The sequence below is a fragment of the Sorex fumeus genome, unplaced genomic scaffold, assembly GCF_029834395.1.
Source record: "Sorex fumeus unplaced genomic scaffold, SorFum_2.1 ptg000037l, whole genome shotgun sequence".
NCBI lineage: Eukaryota > Metazoa > Chordata > Mammalia > Eulipotyphla > Soricidae > Sorex > Sorex fumeus.
This window is the reverse complement of record NW_026606094.1, coordinates 8,291,980-8,297,667: the sequence shown is the minus strand read 5'-3', so window position 1 is coordinate 8,297,667 and position 5,688 is coordinate 8,291,980. Positions and strand designations below refer to the sequence as shown.

The window sequence follows — 5,688 nt, the reverse complement described above, 5'->3', positions numbered from 1 at the left end:
TTCTCATCCTTCTCAATGCTACCATATTGGTGAAGCCTTCAGGGTCAGGTGAAAGAGACCCATTGTAATTACTGGTTTTGGCATATTGAATACACATCGGATAGCTTGCGAGTCTCTGCCATGTGGGCGAAATACTCTCAGTAGCTTGCCAGGCTTTCTGAGAGGAATTGAGGCTTTTGAGGCGACCTTGAATCACACTCGTAGTTGTTACCATATTTGCACCTATCATATATTGTACAGCAATGCAGGAAGTTGGGTATTTAGTGTCTTATAATGTGTCACGCATGCCTCAGGCAAACACAAGTGAACGTCCTAACTCGCAAAGTAGTGCAGATATGGGATCAAGGAAGACCTCAAAGAGAGAAGAGCATAAGTGTTGGTAGATGCAGCAGAAACCAGGAAAAGTGTTCGTAATGCTGCCTGTCCTTTGCCAACTGTAAGATCAAGATGACTGACCTCCAACATCCTGATGGATCTATCACATCCTCCAGAACATCAATGGAGAAGGTTATCTATGACATCTACTCAAATCTCTTCGATAGCCATGTCTACTTGCCTACATACCAAATTACACAGGATGGGTATGTCATTCCCAAAGTTCTCGCTTCCGAAATCCGACACGCCATTTCATCAGTAAAGAAACTAACAGCACCTGGCAGACAAGGTCAGACCTGAACACCTGAAGAACCTGCCATCAGTACTCATCAATACGCTGGCTCGGCTCTTCACATACTACCTGTTTGAATGCAAGGTTCCGTCCCAATGGAAAACTAGCAGGACTGTACTACTGTACAAGAAGGGAGACATCCATGACATTGGCAAGTATCGCCCGATCTGCCTATTGTCTGTCATCTGCAAGTTTTTCACTTGAGTCATCCTAAATAGTATTGGCAGAACACTAGATGAAGGACAACCATGTGAGAAAGCCGGGTTCTGCAAAGAATTCAAATCCATTGACCATATCCACATGAACACCAAGCTGATTGAGGTTTCTCAGGAGTTCAAGATGCCGCTCTGTCTAATTTTCATTGATTTAAAGAGGCCTTTGATTCTGTTGAGATGGAAGCGGTCACTGAAGCCCTAGCCAATCAGGGCATTCAAGCCCAATACATCAAGATCCTCCATGAGCTGTATTATGAAATCACTACCAGGATCTCACCATTCTACAAAGAATTAATCATTGATATCAAGAGAGGGGTTCAGAAGTGAGATACAATTTCACTGAAACGCTTCAGTGACACCCTCGAGAACATCATGCGATGACTGGAATGGGAAGGAATGGGAGTGAAGATAGATGGTCGGCAACTACACCACCTCCGCTTTGCTGATGACATTGTTTAAATAACGCCAAGCATTAGCCACTTAATCACTTAATCACTTAACTTCCCATTAGTCGTCGATTTGCTTGAGTGGGCACCAGTAACGTCTCCATTTGTCCCTGTCGCATGCTAGTGTAGCCCAATGGCTTCTGTTCGCTCTGGGAATATGAAGAGCCTCAAACCGATCGTTCATGATCTTGACAAAGAAGTCTGACCATCTGGTAGGTGGGTGGCCACGCGGTCTTTTGACATCCCATGGAATTCAGTCAGTAACAGCTCTAGTCCAGCGGTCGTCTTTAAATCTCATTACGTGACCAGCCCATCTGATTTTTGACAGCTTGGCAAATGAGACAGCTTCCCTGATTCTTGATCTTCGAGGAACGTCGGAACTCTGGATTTTTTCTCTCATTTGAGTGAAACGTGATATTCCAAGCATAGCTCTTTCTATTCTTCATTGGGAGACCTGAATAGCATTATCATCCTGTTTGCGTAGGGCCCAGGTCTCTGAGGCATATGTTAATGCAGGAAGAACAGTGGAATCAAAGAGATGTGCCCGGAGCCGGAGGTTCTTCGTCCTCTTAGCTATTTCTTCGACGTTTTGAAGGCATTTCAAGCCGCTCTCTTCCTCTTGCACAGCTCGGGTGCTAGGTCATTTGTCATGTTGACTTCTCGACCTAGGTAGACATAGCTATTGCATTCGGAGATGGTCGTTCCGTTGAGAGCGAATGGGACATCAGGAACGAGGCTGTTTCTCATAAACATTGTCTTCGTAAGATTCAGCTGTAGTCCTACCTTTCCACACTCACGGTCAAAGTCGGCCATTATTTGTGCCGCTTGGCTGATGTTTGGTGTTATTAAAACAATGTCATCAGCAAAGCGGAGGTGGTGTAATGGTTGACCATCTATCTTCACTCCCATTCCTTCCCATTCCAGTTGTCTCATGATGTTCTCGAGGGTTGCACTGAAGAGTTTCGGTGAAATGATGTCACCCTGCCGAACCCCTCTCTTGACATCATCAACGATCACTTCTTTGTAGAATGGTGAGATCCTGGTAGTGAATCTGCAATACAGCTCACAGAGGATCTTGATGTATTGGGCTTGAATGCCCTGATTGGCTAGGGCTTCAATGACCGCTTCCATCTCAACAGAATCAAAGGCCTTCTTTAAATCAATGAATGTCAAACAGAGCGGCATCTTGAACTCCCGAGAAACCTCAATGAGCTTGGTTATTGTGTGGATATGGTCGATGGTGCTGAATCCTTTGCGGAGCCTGGCTTGCTCGCATGGTTGTCCTTCATCCAGTGTTCTGCCAATCCTATTTAGGATGACTCGAGTGAACAACTTGTAGATGACAGACAATAGGCAGATCTGGCGATAGTTGCCAATGTCATGGATGTCTCCCTTCTTGAACAGTAGTACGGTCCTGCTGGTTTTCCATTGGGACGGAACCTTGCATTCAGACAGGTAGCGAGTGAAGAGCCGAGCCAGTGTATTGATGAGTACTGACGGCAGGTTCTTCAGGTGTTCAGGTCTGACCTTGTCTAGGCCGGGTGCTGTTTGTTTCTTTACCGATGAAATGGCGTGTCAGATTTCAGAAGAGAGAACGTAGGGAACGACATATTCATCCTGTGCAATTTGGTATGTCGGCAAGTGGACATGGCTATCGAAGAGATTTGAGTAGAAGTCATGGATAATCTTCTCCATTGCCGTTCTGGAGGATGTGATGGATCCATCAGGACGTCGGAGGGCAGTCATCTTGGTCTTGTAGTTGGCGAGGGAGAGGTGGGCGTAACAAATACTTTTCCCAGCTTCTGCCGCATGTACTAGTACTACTGCTCTTTTCTCTTTGAGGTCTTCCTTGATCGCATGTATACACTTCTTTGCGAGCTCAGACATTAGCTTGCGTTTGCCTGAGGCATGTGCCAAACCACGCTAGCGAATTAGCTCAAGAGTTTTCGAAGACAGGCGTTTTTTTGTGGCTATCTCTATCTTGGCATTCCTCGCACATTCATAGAGGTGCTGAACCAGTCGATCGTATTTCTCATCAATGTTGTCAACAATGGCATCTTCCCATGTTGCCGCAATAGTGCCAAAGAGTTCCCAGTTGGTGGTCGTTCTGGGAGTTCTCTTTTTGAACTTTGCAGACCTTTCTCCCCGCTCTGTGAAGTAGAATTTTCCACGAAGGAGATGGTGGTCCGATCCCGTTAGAAATTTTGGGACAACAGCGACATTGTTCAGGCAAAACCGTCGATTGAAAATGATCTGGTCTATTTTGTTGTGGAATCGTCCACCAGTAGAATCCTATGTCCAACGTTTAGATTCTGCCTTCTGGAACTGTGCGTTACCATGGATGGTCTTGGTCGACATGATGAACTCAGACAGTCTCTCACCCTGATCATTCCATTCTAGGCCATGGGTCCCGATGTGAAGTTCTTCAGCTGATCTTCTCGGTCCTATCTTGGCATTAAAATCACCCACGATGATCTTGTAGAACGTGTGGTCTTCTTTATAGAACTTCTCCAGCTCCATGTAGAACTTCGCGATTTCTCTTTCATCATAATGAGATGTTGGTGCGTAGACAACGAAGATAGAAACTGCTGGCAGTGAGCCACATCTATTCAAATGTAAACATCCGATTCACTTTGTTAGGCATTCAAATGAATCAATACTCTTGGCCAAGTTTGTGTTGACAAGGACACCGACGCTTCCAACCCCTCTTTTATCGCATGTTCCAAGGAACAATTCTTCTCCAGTGTTGAAAACGGCATCGTGAGATTTGTGCCTTCTTGTTTCAGTCAGACCAATGATGTCGTACTTCATCATTCGCGCTTGTACCATCAGGTCCTCGATGGATATATCTGATGCTAGCATATGTGCATTGAAAGTACAGACGATCATTTTTGTCTTCCTTCATTGTGGCAGCCTAGTTCAGCCTTGAGATTTTGTCGGCCTCTCCTTTCTCATCCTTCTCAGTGCCGCCATGTCAGTGAAGCCTTCAGGGTTAGGTGAATGAGACCAGTTGTAGTTACTGGTTTTCGCATATCGAATACAAAACGGATAGCTTGCCAGGCTCTGTTGTGCGGGCGGAATACTCTCGGTAGCTTGCCAGTCTTTCCGAGAGGGATAGAGGCTTTGGGGGTGACCTCTAATCACCCTTGTAGGTGTTACCATATTTGAACCCTATCAAATATGGTACAACAATTCCGGAAGATGGGTATTTAGTGTCTTATAATGTGTTACGTGGCTACTTCGCGGCCGCGGGGGTTCGGAAAGCGTCCTGGAGTGTGGCGACGTTTGGGTAGTGGATGTAGTGTTGAAACAGGTAGTGTGAAGTCAGACATCTTCAACATTAGCCAAATGGCACAAATGCTGGCCAACTTCGACCATCAGTGTGGAAAGGTCGGACTACAGCTGAATTTCACTCAGACAATGTTTATGAGAAACGGCCTCGTTCCTGACGCCCCATTCGCTCTCAATGGAACGACCATCTCTAAATGCAATAGCTATGTGTACCTAGGTCGAGAAGTCAACATGACAAATGACCTGACACCCGAACTGCGCAGGAGGAAGAGAGTGGCTTGGATCGCTTTCAAGAGAGTCGAAGAAATAGCTAAGAGGATGAAGAAACTCTGACTCTCGTCACATCTCTTTGATTCCACTGTTCTTCCTGCATTAATATATGCCTCAGAGACCTGGGCCCTACTCAAACAGGATGAGAACACTATTCGGGTCTCCCAAAGAGGAATTGAAAGAGCTATGCTTGGAATATCACGTTTCACTCAAATGAGAGAAAAAATCCGGAGTTCTGACCTCCATCAATGATCAAGCATCAGAGACGCTGTCTCGTTTGCCAATGTGTCAAAAATCAGATGGGCTGGTCACGTAATGAGATTTAAAAACAACCGCTGGACTAGAGCTTTTACCGAGGGGATTCCACAGGATGTCAAAGGACCACGTGGCCGCCCATCTACCAGATGGTCAGACTTCCACCTACCAGATGGTCAGACTTCTTCATCAAGATCATGAACGATCGGTTTGAGGCTCTTCGTGTTCCTAGAGTGAACAGACTCCATTTGGCCACACTAGCACGTGACAGGGACAAATGAAGACGCTACTGGCGCCCGCTTGAGCAAATTGACGATTAACGGGAAGTCAAGTGATCAAGTGATCCTGAGATGCCTCACGTGTCCCTTCTCTGCAAGCTCATACCTCTCTGTCTGATAAACTCTGAAAGATGGCCGCCGTCATGCTGCCACTGAAGGAGGAAGAGCAGGGGGACAAACACTCTTCTCCTCCCAGAGCAGCATGGGGACATAGCTTAATTCACAGTCCAAAGGCGTTTCTGCCAGCAGTCGCCTGGTTACCAGAT

General features: G+C 46.1%; 1 pseudogene; it reads left to right on the top strand.

Annotated features, from left to right (window-relative positions):
- Nucleotides 1–292: 292 nt before the first annotated feature.
- LOC130027706 (uncharacterized) lies at nucleotides 293–5,479 on the top strand (annotated as a pseudogene).
- Nucleotides 5,480–5,688: the final 209 nt, after the last annotated feature.